Source organism: Heteronotia binoei, chromosome 11 (assembly GCF_032191835.1).
Source record: "Heteronotia binoei isolate CCM8104 ecotype False Entrance Well chromosome 11, APGP_CSIRO_Hbin_v1, whole genome shotgun sequence".
NCBI classification, from domain to species: Eukaryota; Metazoa; Chordata; class Lepidosauria; order Squamata; family Gekkonidae; genus Heteronotia; species Heteronotia binoei.
Window position 1 is genome coordinate 64,419,650 of NC_083233.1, and position 16,216 is coordinate 64,435,865.

At 43.8% G+C, this 16,216-nt stretch overlaps 1 protein-coding gene across 10 annotated transcripts in view; it reads right to left on the reverse strand.

The window, feature by feature from the left end:
• Nucleotides 1-16,216, reverse strand: part of ARVCF (ARVCF delta catenin family member) — a 628,036-nt gene that overhangs the window by 139,182 nt on the left and 472,638 nt on the right. The window lies entirely within an intron of this gene.

The window sequence follows — 16,216 nt, forward strand, 5'->3', positions numbered from 1 at the left end:
TCTCTGTCATCGGGAAATCAGTTGTAATTCCAGGAGATTTCCCACCTCCATGGGCAGGTTGGCAACCAACAGCATGCCCTGTGCAAAAAGAGGCCTCTTTGTGGGCATAGGGCCATGGCGCAACCTGAACAACCCACCGACACAGCCTCAGTTGATTGCATTGTACTCCTTTCCTGGGAAGGCACCTGTCTTACATCCCTGCTTTCCATCAGGAAAATTGAGGCTCCAACTCAGTCCAGCAAATGGAAGAGGAGTTTGGGTGATAGGAGCTGTGGAGAAGGATGGCTGTGTCCCCTTCTTGTGACTGGGGAAGTGGCGGTTCTTCAAGATACAAGAGACTCTGACCAAAATTGCTCTTCAGCAACCTTAAAGGCACAGGGACTAGCCATACATGGGGATTTTCAGGGAAATACATCCAGTCCCAGGCCTTTTAAAACAGACTTTCCTTCTTGAAGCTTAGCTGTTCATTTTGAGTGGCATTTAAACAAGGTGCTCATCATTCCAAACATTTTATCTCTGGTCCACTTTGCTTCAACAGGCAAATAAAGCCAAGATTTTTTTCCCCCTGGCAGAACCTGAAGAGGGTCAACCCTATATCTACCCTCTCCCCCCCCCCCAATTTTTTTTTTCTCTTCAGCATCTAAACTAATGTTGGAGATTTGTAATAATCCCTCTCACACAGAAGTTCTGTCAAAATGAAAGGTTAACGCTTGCCTTTTGCTTCATGTGACTGGGAGGGGGGGGAGGAGATTATATATATGCTACTGTTATCGTGTGCGGTTATCATATATATATGTGTGTGTGTGTATGCGCGCTACTGTTATCGTGTGCTATTATCATGCCTGAAAGATCAGGAGACTGATAAAGCACACACAGTAATTCATTCTGAAAGCTTAAATTCCCAAACACTTTTCTTTGGAGAAATGTTATATGTTAATCATGATTAACAGGTGACAGCTTTCTATGCCATCTTTCTGGATGCTCATCTTCTGCTGAACTGAAAGATGGACATTGTAAAGTACGGTTTGGAGACACACACTGTGCTTGGGTTGGGGGGGGGAGCCTTGAGGTTACACTGGACGTTAGAAACTTGAGTATAAGTCCACTCTGGATCTGTATTTGACCCTTTGGCAGATCGATATATAAGCCCCCCCCCCACACACACACATTGAAATCAAGCCTAAGAGCAATCAGTTCTCACTGTTTGCAACAGAAGCAGGCTGTCTGAAGTGCTCATTGGCTGGCCTTTATGACATTCAGTTAAGCTATTGCCGTACCCCAGCTGGCTGCACCAAGTACTGATTGGCTGGCCCTTGCGGTAATCAAAAAGTCCCATCCACATGTACTGCCCAGACATGCACTGTTCCAAGTCACAAACAAAGCAGCTTTATTTTTCAAAAGACGTCACATCGTAGTTAGCACTTATATAGGACTTGTATTGTTCAAAATGTACACAACCATATTGTAGTTCCTAAAATCTCTCTCTCTAAGGCTGCAATCACACACACTAAATAATGTACTTTTAATACACTTTCAGTGTACTTTCCAACTGGATTTTGCTAGTCCACACAGTAAAATCCAGTTGGAAAGTGCATCAAAAGTGGGTTGAAAATGCATTATTTAGTACGTGTGATCACAGCCTAAGACTGCATTCACACTACACTTAATAATTTGTTTTGCAACTGGATTTTTACAGTGTAACAACAGCAAAAATCTAATTGCAAAACACATCATTTAGTGCAGTGCAAACGCACCCTAAGGCAGGACCATATTATTATCCTCATATTGCAGATAAGGGAAGAGGGCAGCCCCTTGTGACCTACTGAGACCATGACAGGCACAAACTTGGAACTGAGGAACAGCTCATTCTCTTCACCATCAACATTAACTTCCAATAAGTGCTCCTGGTTGCTGAATTTTTCCTTAGAGAAAGCCAAAAGCCTTCCTGAAACATAGAGAGGAAAAGGAGAAAATCCCTGTTAGGTTCAGAGCCAGGTAGATATGCCAACAAAAGAGTGAAAGGGGTGGGAACCTGTTCTCCTCCTGTGACAGAAAAATAAAGCAAAACACCGTATGTGTCTGCAAGGGTGTGGTCACACTCACCATTAAATCCATATGCAACGCGCCTCTATTATAATCCACACAACCAATTTTCCGATCAGACAACAGCCAGGCTCCCGTTCTATCCCATGTGGACCCGTCGCTGGTTGATCAGATTGCTCTACCGGACCTCGTTTCATGAGACGTCAATCTGCATTAGCGCAGGTGCAGTGATGCCCGCTAACTGCAGCACATCCCTTTTAAATGGATCAGATCACTAACAGTTTTGCTAGTCCGTTGGCACTACTTTTCCAGCACTACGCGTGCAGAAAAAAACCCAGGAATTCAAATCAGTTCACATCTAGTTTCAAAAGTGAGTTGTGTTTCCGGACATAGGGGCGGATAAACGATTTATCGAGCCAACATTCACTCGCTCATTCACTGGTGCAGTGATATCACTTGCAGGGGGCTTTGGGAGGGAAGTGGTGGTGCGCTTCCGACGAGTCACCAACGATGGAGCGTTCAAACAGAGAAATTCCGCTCAGGAACCGTCAGAAGAATTTTGTTCCAGATTTAAAGCAGTATCAAATTAGTCTGCGCCCCAGTCATCTCAATGCGGGACTCAAACAAGCTAACCACCATTCGCAGATGCTGAGGTTTGGACAACCGCTTAAAATCCGACATGCTTCCGAACGCCACTCATGCCCGTAGCGGGATTTTATGAACGTCTGACCTCACCCCAAATGTCCCAAGTTCAGCAGAAGTAGTTCTGCTGCAGCTTTTCTGCCAAAAACATAGGCATCAGAATGTGTGACGAAACTTCTATTAGCACCTGTCTGTCTGTCTTCACTTGTCAATCCACTGCTCACACACAACATTTTGGAAGAACTAATAAGACCCAGAATCATCAGCTCCTGAAATCCAGCAGGGCTCTTCTTACGTTCTTGCAAAGGAGGGTGAGACAGATTCATTAAGGAGAGGTCCATCAGGGGCTACTAGCCATGGGAAGTAAAGGCAACTTTCATATTCACAGGCAGTAAACCTTGGAAACCCAGTGCTAGGGGTGATTTCAGGGGAAGGCTTTAACTTCTGTGCTCTGTTTGTTGGCCTTCCAGAGCAGCTGGTTGGCTGATGTGTGAAACAGGGTGCTGGACTAGGTGGACTACTCGTCTGATCCAGCAGGGTTCTTCTTATGTTCATATGTCCTAGTCTAATACACAGACCATTACAACACGTTGACTCTCAGCAGGGCTTTTTTTGAGCAGGAATGCACAGGAACATGGTCCGGCTGGCTTGGCATCAAGGGGTGTGGCCTAATATGCGAATAGGTTCCTGCTGGGCGTTTTTGACTCTCAGTTCTCCAACGAGCTTCATCCCAAATACATCTGCTCAAAATCCAACCCATGTTTATTTGGCTTCTTCCAATGGTACTAGTTTCTAACTGGGCTATGTCAGTCCCTAGGAAATCTTTTTCTGTCTTGCACAATTTTATACCATCCTTTCTCCAAGGATCTCACTTACATGGTTCTTCCTTCCTCATTCTGTTCTTATAGTCCAATCCTATCTTCATATACTCAAAAAGAAGCCCCTCTTAGCTCAATTGGCCCTACTTTCAATAACCACATACAGAATCATCTCCTTGATCATTCATTTCAAACTGGCTCTCAGAGTTCTCCCCCATGCTTCGCCATGACAACTTTACTCATTTGAACGAAGCTTTCTGTAGGTTCCAACCTACAATTGGGCAAAATCACAGGCAGTAAACCTTTGAAATTCAGTGCTAGGAGGTAACTTCAGGTGAAGTTACCCCTGAATGGAATGGTCTGCCTTAAGAGGAGGTCAGAAAGTTTTCTACCACACAAAACTGAATTATTCAAAGGGCCTTTTCAATGTGGGCAATACGACAGCACAGTACAAAATGATTCACAACATTACTTGGACAAATTATTAGGAACTGTGCTCTATACTACTGTGTATAGTTTGCTGTAAACTGGATCCTACTATGTAATCTTGAATCATGTCATGTGTCACGTTAACACCTATGCTTGCCCTTCAGCTCTAAGATTCCTGGTTGGTTCTACAATCCAAATCCTATTTTATGAATCCTGTCGATTGTACTGTCATAAGAACATAAGAGAAGCCATGTTGGATCAGGCCAATGGCCCATCGAGTCCAACACTCTGTATCACACAGTGGCCAAAATACGCACACACAAACACTGTGGCTAATAGCCACTGATGGACCTCTGCTCCATATTTTTATCCAGTCCCCTCATATTTTTATCCAATCCCTTCATATTTTTATCCAATCCCCTGTCTCATTATGTGTAATTCACCTTGAGTCCCTTTGAGAAAGGAAAGGAAAGGTCCCCTGTGCAAGAACAAGTCATTTCCGACTCTGGGGTGACGTTGCTTTCACAACATTTTCACAGCAGACTTTTTACGGGGTGGTTTGCCATTACCTTCCCCAGTCATCTACGCTTTCCCCCCAGTAAGCTGGGTACTCATTTTACCGACCTCGGAGGGATGGAAGGCTGAGTCAACCTCGAGCCAGCTACCTGAAAACCCAGCTTCCACTGGGGATAGAACTCAGATCGTGAGCAGAGCTTAGGACTGCAGTACTGCAGCTTTAACACTCTACGCCACGGGGCTCTTTGTGAGAAAGGTGGAGTGTAAACAACACAAATAACAATAATTTAAAAAAAAACTCACAGAGAAAATCAAGGTTCCAAGACTATTCTAATATTCTAGTACTTCCTGAATACTGCCTTGGCCAGGAAGTTCACCTCTTTGACTCTAGACCAGGACACGAGTTGTCATAAAGAGCCACAATAGATCCTGATAGCATTCATTCTTCTGAGTTCACTGGGAGCCTTTTGAACATCCTATTTATATTTTGGCTATGTATGACATAGCTAATTAGCTATCATCCACCAACTCAAGCCATTGATCCAGCTGTCTAAACGCTGCCTTCTCCAACTTGCAAATGACTCCCCTCAATGGTTTTAGCATTTCTCCCAACTTCTGCTGCCCAAAATTGTTTAACTGGTTATGCTAGGAACTGAACCTAGAACAGCTACTTTGTGTGCATTGGTGCTTCCATTTAAGTTATAAAAATGGTGTGATTTAGATCAGTGGCCCCCAACCTTTTTGGCCCCCGGGACTAACCCCAGGGCCGGCAGGGTAGGGGCACCGAATTTAGCCTCCCCTGCAGTGCCTCCTCTTCCCTCCATTTTCATAATTTTAAGGCCCTGGAAGGGGCAGTGAAATGCCTCCCAGGCTGACCCCCCCCCCCCCCGCTGATCAGCAGGAAAACTGCAGCGGCGGGTTGCTCACTGTTGCCACCGTGGTTTTCCCTGCTGATAAGGTGATTGGCAGGGGGGGAGGGGGTTGGCTTTTAAAGAGCCTGTGAGGCGCTTCACAATCCCCTCCTGGACCTTAAAATTGTGAAAGAGGGAGGAGGGGGCACCACGGGGGGCAGTGCAGCGAGGATGCGTGGGGGAAGGGCAGTGAGGCTCGGTTGCTAACAGGCCGTGGACTGATCCCGGTCTGTGGCCTGGGGTTTGGGGACCCCTGATTTAGAGAATCAGGGAAGGGGTTCTGGTTCAGTGGCAGAGCATCTGCTTTCCACACAGAAGGCTGCAGGTTTAATCCAGCATCCCCAGTTAAAAGGATGCAGATAGCAAGTAATAGGAAAGATCTTTCTTTATTGCATGCCCTGAAAAACAGCAGATGGATTGAGCAATATAAGCTCAATGGCTGAACTTTGTATAACTGGGAGGGGACAAAAGAGAGTTCCTCCACTTCCTCAGACTCTAGCTGAGCCTAAGAAATGTCTCCAAAAGCAGAGAGTAATAGCTGGTTAACATACATTGTTGTGAGGAATTTGACAAGTGCCACCCACTCTCTGAGACTTGTTGGGTAAATTCCATCAACACTGCAAAATAATAATACTAATAATAATTGAAATGAACACAGCTGTGGCTGTGTAACAGGCGGGTTGTGAACTGGCAATGCTCAAATTTATGTTATTTCAAAAGCACTTATAAAGCATACACAAATGTGAATATTCCCTCCCTTCTCCACCTCGTCCCCTGCTTAATAAAATAAAAGCCGTTGCCACTTTCCTACTTGAGATCACGTCCCTCCAAGTAGGCACTGCTAAGCAGTTATGGGGGACAGAAAACCCAGCCTCAAAGGAACACATCAAAAAACATCAGGAGTACTGTCTGTCTTCCTCACCATGTGGGGACGCCATATTTCCAGCCGGCAGTCCCCTCCCAAAAAATGGAAAACAAACTATTTCTTGATACCCAACATGAAATTCTGGAACTCTCTTGACAAGTCAAAGAGTATTTTATTGACAATGAATTGCCAGTGCCTGAAACATGTAAGTTGAATAGGAATAGTTATCTTTGTTCAGAATTTTTCCATTGCTAAGAACAAGCACCTTCCTCACATCAATAATTAGGGCTGCCAGCCTCCAGGTGTGATCTGGGGACCTCCCACTTTTACAACTGATCTCCAGATGGCAGAGATCAGCTCCCCTGGAGAAAATGGTTGCTTTGGAGAGGGGGGGGGCTCTATACTATGCTGAGGCCCCTCCTCTCCCTAAACCCCACCCTCTCCCAGCTCCACCCCAAAAGTCTCCAGGTATTTTCCAACACACACCTGGCAACCCTAAATGAAGGTAACGTTTAACCTTCTCTAAGCAACTGTCAGGCTCACGGCTGTAGTAGCTAAAGGGGGATTTGTTTCAGGATCATTCAGCAATTTTGAAATATCCAAATCCTTAGCATAGTGGAAATGGGTGGCTCAGGTGGGTGCCTGTTGGGGGAGCTAGAGAACACCAGCATCACTTTTTATTTTAAGCTCAGACACTCTCCTGTTCTAAAAACAAGCATTCCGTTCATGAAACAGCAGTTGTCTAATTTACAGTTTGTTGTTCTGAAAAACTGGTAGGTGGGGCAAACCAGTGCTCGGGAGGGGGGGAGTCGCCAATTTGCCCCCAGCTACAGCTATGGCCTTGCAGAATGCATATTCTTTTCCAAATTAGAAAACAAGCTTTATAATCTGCAGTTAGCACTGTTCCGCTGAATTTCTAGCTCCAGCTGCTGCATTAGTGAAGGCAAAAGGGGATCTAACATGGAAGGCAGTTAAACAGATGGCTGCAGAATTTATTCTCAGCTGGTGTTTACCATCTTGGTGATGCACTTAGACGAAGAAGAAGAAGAAGAAGATATTGGATTTATATCCCGCCCTCCACTCCAAAGAGTCTCAGAGCAGCTCACAATCTCCTTTACCTTCCTCCCCCACAACAGACACCCTGTGAGGTGGGTGGGACTGGAGAGTGCTCTCACAGCAGCTGCCCTTTCAAGGACAACCTCTGCCAGAGCTATGGCTGACCCAAGGCCATGCTAGCAGGTGTAAGTGGAGGAGTGGGGAATCAAACTCGGTTCTCCCAGATAAGAGTCCGCACACTTAACCATTACACCAAACTAGCGCTACACAGTGGACAGTTTCATTTATTTATCACGGCAAACCACCGTTGGCATCAACCAATCTAAGAACCTCAAGTTCTTGCAGCCAATGTCAGTATGCATTTGCAAACTCCAACATGCAACAAAATATAAACAGTCTCCGTTGTGGTAGTTTCAGGAGGACAGAAGAGATAAGGACTAAATTCAAGTCCAATAGCACCTTAAAGATACATGAAATTTTGGTGGTGGGGAGGTTATAAGCTTTCAAGATTCAAAGTTCATTAGATAGCTTTGATAAATATCTATCTGGTTAAAAAGCCAAATGTTTGATCTTACATATAGTTACTGCAGCTAGAATAATCTATGTTAAATACTGCAGAAGTCAGAAGTGTCTTCAGAAAAAGAATTTCTGGGAAAAAACACTGGAAACAGCAAAAATGGACATTTTGACTGATATTCTGAAAGACTGCACCATCCGAGATATAAAAGAACTTTGGACACCCTTATATGAATGGATTAAAACAAACTATCAAATATAGAAGCTTTTGTATTATATTGTGTTTTAGACTTCTAAAGCAACTTGATTGTAGTTACAATTAATAATCATATTATGATAACATACTTTTAAAAAAGAAACTGCGATAACAGACTTACAGGCATTATGATTGGCAATGAGAATTTATTGTAGAAGAGACAATAGAAATGTTTATGTTTTTGAATTCAAGCTTTTTCCCTATTTCCTTCTCCCTTTCCCCCCTTTTCCCCTTGTACCCATTTTCAAAACCAATAAATATTATTGAAATGATAAATATCTATCTGGGATGGCTCTCCTCTTCCACTGAGCATGCAGCTTTAGGAGGGATGTACATGGAGCAGTGAGAGAGGTGGGGGATACCCACCTAGCCAGCCATATCTGCCAAATCAGCCCTGGAGATCAATGGGGTGACAGATGTCGAAACCAGATTGCCCTCGCATTTTTTGCCTTTTACAAAAGATTTCCACAATAAATATTTGATGAAGGGAGCTTCGACTCTTGAAAGCTTATACCCCAAAGATGTATTTGTTAAGACTGTGGACAAAATAACAATGTAAAAAGTAGGACTGCAAGGAGAGTAACGCTCGGGAATTATTTGCACAGCCTTGGTCTATGTTTATAGATTTCTGGAATAATTTTTCCTCCCTGTGGAGTTCATGAAGAAGGAAATACTGAGCATGATGTAAGGTTTGCATCGGCAACTTTTGGAAATATATTTACAAAGAAATCAAAATAGGACAACATGTAATGAAAGTAGGACATTGTTTGGAATCATATATAAAAGTAAAAATTTTGTTTCCAAAATTAGTAATGCAACTTTAATGGTTTTTGTAGTATTAGGTAGGTCATGTAGGTTTATTTTTGTATACTTATAATAAAATAATAATAAAAAAGATTATTCCTACTGGACAAGTACCCAAGTGCCTCTTTCTTTTTTCCTTTCTTTGTTTCTCGCTGTTCTTATTCTGTCTTTACTCACAAAACACATGAACAGGCCAACTCACAACAAAAGTCATCCCAGATGTGTTGATGTCACTTCCGGGTCATGTGGGCAGTGACCTTCAAAAAAGGCCCAACCTTATTTAGTAGCTGCATTTCTGATTATTGTAATGAGGAGAACATGAAGGAGGGCTTCTGGAGGATCTTTCAGCATCTGAGCAGATTCATATAGGAGAAGGCAATCCTTGAAGGGTTTTCCACTTCATTTCATGATGTATCTGATTATTATTTGTAACAATGGAATAAGGAATACAAATTTCCTTCCCAGTAAACAGTGAAGAGATTTGACCACAAATGCTCCATCTTTTTTGGAGCACCAGCTGCACCATGTTTAATATCCTCATTCAGAGGAGAGGAGCATTCAAGGAAAAAAAATGATGACGTCTGGATCCCATTCCGAAGGTCCCATATCTCATATGGGATTGTTGATAATTTCAATGAAAGGAGCCTTTTGGAACATTCTTCATTACAGTCTGCATTTATAAAAGCTATTCTTGGGGGAACGGCAAGCACAATTCAGAGACTGCAAGTCTAAGGAATGGAAATGAACAAAAACCATTTTGGAGATACATATTAATCAGAAGAAAAGAGCTTGAAGTACACTCCAGTGCACTACAAGAGTGAATGCGGCTTCCTTTATTAGCTTTGTATGAACTGTTGCCCCCCATCATAAAGCCTGAAGGATGCAAAAGAACAGCAAAAGGAAAGGGGGGAGGGAATCCTTCCCTTTGTATAGACTATTGACAAAAGCCTTCCAAACCAAACATGCCTGAAAATGAAAGTGAGTTTTGCAGCCTGGAATGTTGGTTCTTCTGTTGCTATGCACATTCTCTTGACTTAACCTCACCTATAGAAATTTCAAACAGTCCTAAAACTCAAGGATCCTATTGCTGGGTCACCGAAGATGAAAGCACAGCAGGCAAAATTAAATTACAGCTGACATTATACAGAACACTTCCTTTCCCTGCATCTTTCTATCAACTGTGATGTAGCTGATAGAAGGTAGGTCTTACCTTGGATAAACATATGGAGCAGAGGTCCATCAGCGGCTATTAGCCACAGCGTACTGTTGGAATTCTCTGTCTTGGGAAGTGATGCTCTGTATTCTTGGTGCTTGGGGTCGGGCACAGTGGGAGGGTTTCTCGTTTCCTGGTCCACTGATGGACCTCCTGATGGTGCCTGGGTTTTTTGGTCACTGTGTGACACAGAGTGTTGGACTGGATGGGCCACTGGCCTGATCTAACATGGCTTATCTTATGTTCTTATGTCTGGGGCAGTGATGCTGTCTTCTTGGTGCTTGGGGTGTGTGTGCAAAAGTGGGAGGGCTTCTGGAGATCTGGCCCTGCTGGTGGACCTCCTGATGGCATCTGGATTTTGGCCACTGTGTGACACAGAATGTTCGACTGGATGGGTCATTGGCCTGATCCAACATGGCTTCTCTTATGTTCTTACACTGGATTCAAATTCTTGTTCAGTCATAACATTCACTGGGTAACCTTGGGCTGTTCTCTCTATCTCACCCTAGTGCACCTGTACAGGCAGGAAACTATAAGATTGGGATTGTTCAATCTCGCTCTTGTTAATGCTGAACCAACAAGGAAACTGCAGCAGAATGTAGTTTAAGGAATCTGCAATCAGTCTCCTGGCTCAAGTATATTTGCCTTGAAGTGATGTGTGTGCAAGAACATGATATCATGGAAGGTTTTATAGCACCTTCCCACAACTTGCTATTCTCGCAATAAGCACACTAAGGAAGGTGTGATTTTTGAACCAGCACAATGCTAAATATAGGACTTCCCTTTGGCAGCATGAATCATATGAAAATATCTGCATCCTCAAGGACATTAGAGCGGTCAGTCCTTGAGGATGCAAAAGTACTAGGACTGCCAATCCCCAGTTAGGGGAGGATATTCCCTGGTTTAGAGCCCCTCCCCTCCTCTTAATGGCTATCAGAAAGGGGGGGGAGGACAGCCACTGGGCACTCCATTATATTCTGTGGAGACCAGTCCCCATGGGGCATTAGGGAGAACTGATCTGTGGGTATCTAGGGGATGCTTGTTTTTTGAGACAGAGATATCAAATTTTCAGTATAGCATATGGTGCCTCTCCTCAATCAAATCCCTAAGTTTCAAAAAGACTGGATCAGGGGGTCCAATTCTATGTGCCCAAAAGAAGGTGCCCCTATCCTCCATTATTTCCAATGGCGGGAAGGCATTAAAAAGGAGCACAGTCCCTTTAAATGTGATGTCCAGAATTCCCTCTGGAGTTCAATCATGCTTGTCACAACCTTGCTCCACCGCCAAAGTCTCCTGGCTCCACTCTCAAAGTCCCCAGATACTTCCTGAGTTGAATCTGGCAACCCTAACAGACAATAATTGCAAGATCCTTATGAGGAAACTTGTATATTAAGCAGAAGACTGAGCAAGCCTTCTTCCTGACACACTAGATTCCACATGCAGGAGCTGCTGTTTTTTTGTTTTTGTTTTAACTTGGAATAACAGTCAAATAGTCATGCCCTGATGGCATTCTGAAGGAGTACAGTCCCAGCAGGGGAGTACCGTGAAATATTTCTGAATGGCTCAATTGGGATGTTATTACACCCATCCACCAATAATGGGATTAGTGTGATGCCTGGCAAACCACAGTTTGCTGTCAGCCAAATAACCTTAAACCATGGTTTGTGGTAAGATTGCATACTATGGTTTACACCAAGGGTGGCCAAACTTGCTTAACTTAAGAGCCACATAGAATAAACGTCAGATGTTTGAGAGCTGCAAGACATGCATCTCAGATGTCTGAGAGCCGCAAGACATAAACATCAGATGTTTGAGAGCTGCAAGACAGGAAGGGAGGGAGGAAGGAAGAAAAGCAAATAGGAGGGAGGAGAGAGGGAGAGGTGGGAAGAAAGTTACTTTAAGTGCATTCTCCAAGCTGCCAGCTGGCTTGGCTTGGAGAAATGATTTAAAGATACAAATGCCTTCTCCAAGCCAGCCAATGGGGCAGTGGTGTGGCTTCAAGAGCCACACAATATGTGTGAAAGAGCCACGTGTGGCTCCTGAGCCACAGTTTAGCCATCCCTGGTTTATACCGACCATGATTTGAAGCAATGTCTGAATTAATGAAGTATATTTATGGCTGAGCAAAGTTTAAGACCAACAAAGTTCAATTTAATATCCAGAATTAAACTTTGTTGGTCTTAAAAGATGCCAGTGGACTCAAACTTTGCTCTGCTGCTTCAAACCAACACGGCTGCCCTCATGAATCTATATTCATGGCTGGTATTCTGTCTCCAGAGGCTACTGCATATAGACAATCTGACACTAAACTTCCTGACAAATGAAAGCAGGCTGCTAATAGGTTTGCAAAACATTATTTGGTTTCTAAATTATGTTTAGCATAAACCCTGGTTTGGCAAGATGTCTACATCAAACCTGTGTCCGCTTTTAGACATCACAACAAGCTTCACTTTTTGCCACGATCAGAGCCTCCTTCTCTTGGAAGTGAAGCAGAGATTAAACTGACTTGAGAAGCTTCCAATCAAATTCCCATCTGCCTTTACCGGGACACAGGGTTGTTGGGACGATGAAATGGAGAAAGGAGAATGATGGAAGCTGTTGTGGGTCCCCACGGGGAACAAAGGCATGGTACAAACGAAGTAAATAAAATATAAAAATAAACTGTAATTCACTTTCTCCAAGCTCCAGTTTGCCAAGGGGCCCATATTCAGACATCACAGCGCATTCAAGTTTGATTGAAGGCTTCATAGGAACGTAAGAACGGCCCTGCTGGATCAGATCAGTGGCCCATCACCACTATGCTGTTTCACAAGATGGCCAACTAGTTGTCCTGGTCAATGAACAGGGCATAGATGGCACGGCTTTTCCCTAATGCTCCCTCTGGATGCAAAGGCTCTCTTCAGTCAACGTGGGTAGTTAGCCAGTGATTCTCTAATTGCCTTTTAAAGTCATCTAAGCTTGTGGTTATCGCTACGTCCAACTGGCAGAGGATTTCTCTATTTAATTACCAGTTGAAAGAAGAAGTACTTCCTTTCGTCTGTCCTGAACCTGTTGCCCATCAACTTCATTGGCTGATCCCACATTTTTCCAAAGAGTTCTTTCTATCAGCTTTCTCTATCCCACGCATAATCGTATAAATTTCTCATGTCCACCCTGGCCCTTAATTGTCCTCTCTCAAAACTGAAAAACTCCAGACTCTTCAGTCTTTCACTGCAGGAAAGATGCTTTACACACTAGCTCCAAAATCATGTTTGCATCCACTGCACTTCAGTCTTCATCCATCTCCCCACAACCACAAGTGCATCCCCGTCTCTACCATCCCCATGCACATAAAAGCTTATACCTTGAATAAAATATTGTTTGTCTTAAAAGGTGCCACTGGACTCAAACGTTGTTCTGCTTCAGCCTTAATACGGCTACCCATCTGAACCAAATTTTTAACACTGTTGGGGAATTTTAGATTTCAAATTTCAATTGTATGCAAGTAATAAATCACACACATACCACGAATTTGTGGCAAATAAAATAGAGCAAGGTTTGAGTCCAGTGGCACCTTTAAGACCATCAAAGTTTATCTAGGTATAAGAAAGAAGAAGAAAACTGCAGATTTATACCCCGTCCTTCTCTCTGAATCAGAGACTTAGGGCGGCTTACAATCTCCTATATCTTCTCCCCCCACAACAGATACCCTGTGAGGTGGGTGGGACTGAGAGGGCTCTCCCAGAAGCTGCCCTTTTAAGGACAATTCCTGCGATAGCTATGGCTGACCCAAGGCCACTCCAGCAGGTGCAAGTGGAGGAGTGGGGAATCAAACCCGGTTCTCCCAGATAAGAGTCCGCACACTTAAACCACTACACCAAACTGGCTCTCTAAACCATGTACATACGAAAACTTATACCCAGAATTAATTTTTGTTAGTCTTAAAGGCACTGCTGGACTCAAATTGTGTTCTGTTGCTTCTGACCAACCCAGCTACCCACCTGAATCTGGCAAATAAAATGTGCGCCATTGATTCTGATGAGAGCAGATCCTGGGTTTTTGTTAACAACCTAGGAAGTCAGGTCTCCCTATTAATTCCTACCAAACTTCAGGCCTGCTCAGAACTTATGATTCTATTTGCCCATGCTAGCTGAGTTTTCAGAGATTTGCCTCTGCTAGAAAAGGAGAAGGTAAAAATAAACATCTATTTGTTTCTTGCATGGATGATCGATCACAAATTTGCTAGAGCTCTGTCAGCATTTACAAGCCTCTATTATTAGAGGATGCCTCTATGTAAGTTCTGGGAGCACGACGTAGTGATGCTGGATGATTCTTAGTCAGAAAGACAAGATAAAAAGAGAATGTCTGAAAATGAGGTCAATCGATACATTTTGCTCAAGCACTGCACAGCTATCCACATGTGCTTGCAAAGACGCCACACAAAGACAAAGGAACAGTTATCTATTTCCTGCTTTTAGATAGCTGCCCCACACAATTATCATATTTGGTCTAACCCCCTGTCAGAATTTTAACAGCCACCTCCTAAGTTGATCAGATATTTCCAATGTAGCACTCAAGGAGCTGATCCTGCAACTAATTTCTGAGATAAAAAACTGTAACATAGAAAAGCTATTATCCACAGGTGCAATGCAGGTATAATAAACTCTTTCCACACGATGATTTCTGTTGCAGGTACGCCCGGAAGGAGCAATCGTGTAAATTATTTATTTATTTAGCAGATTTATAATCCTCCCTCCCCCATATGGGCTCAGGGTGAATTACAAGCATAAAAACAATTAAAATATAACAAATTAATAAAATTAATACTCAACAACTAAACAGCACCACACAACTCAATAAAACTGTAATACAGGCGGGACGGGCACACTGCAGATTAATAATAATAATAAATTTATTTTTGTATCCCGCCCTCCCCCGCCAAAGGCAGGCTTAAACACAGTTATCAGCCCGAGTATAATAATTCAGATGGTAAGTCATTGCGGGGGTAGGCAGTAGATGGTTGAACAATAAAGAAGAGGAGAGGAGAGGATGTTCGAAGGCTCGGCGGAACAGCTCCATCTTACAGGCCCTACGGAATGTCAACAGGTCTGGCAGGGCCCGGATCTCCATGGGGAGCTGATTCCACCAGGCCAGGGCCAGGGCCAAAAAAGCCCTGGCCCTTGCCCTGGTCAAGGCAAGATGGACATCCTTTAGGCCAGGGATGACCAGAAGATGTTGTTTGGCAGATCGCAACAGTTTTGGGGCTCATATGGGGAGAGGCAGCCCCACAGGTATGTCGGTCCCAGGCTGCGTAAGGCTTTGAATGTCAGCACTAAAACCTTGAAGCGGATTCGGTACTCAATTGGTAAACAGTGCCATTTGCACAGCATCGGCTGACTGCTTGGGGCACATATCTCATCAGAAGCCGCCCACAGCCATCTCACGGCTGGGGACAAAATGCATATTTGTTTGCCCTCAAACACTTAGGACACTGTAACACATAATGACTGTTTCCTGGTCTATTACCTTGTAGCTATGAAAATATCATCCTGTATCGCAACATGAAACATTTGTATGAGGGCCAAACTAAACACGATGGAGAATTCGTGGCTGTCACAAGTTCACCACCATCATTTTTAAGTGATTTTTAAATGCCACAAGTTGGATCCAAGGTGCAGAACTCCCCCTCACTTCATGCCTTTTCAACCAAAGGGGGCACAACTCTTCTGGCACTTGAATAGGTGTAGGGCAGGGGTGGCCAACGGTAGCTCTCCAGACTTTTTTTGCCTACAACTCCCATCAGCCCCAGCCAGCATGGCCAATGGCTGGGGCTGATGGGAGTTGTAGGCAAAAAAACATCTGGAGAGCTACCGTTGGCCATCCCTGGTGTAGGGAAAGAGCTTTGAATGTGTGAAGGGGAAGAGCTTTGTGCTGTGGACCCAATCAAGTCCTTGCAGCATTTTAAAGTGGTGACCTGTGGCAGCTATGAGTTCTCTGTCACATTTTGTTTGACTCTGAGACATGTATTTGAGAGTGTTGGACTGGATGGGCCATTGGCCTGATCCAACATGGTTTCTCCTTTGTTCTTATTTGAAAGGGAGATAAATAATGTGTTAGATCCAGTCAGCTTTTAAAAAAATTCAATCCCACCTAATTCCCCTCCATATT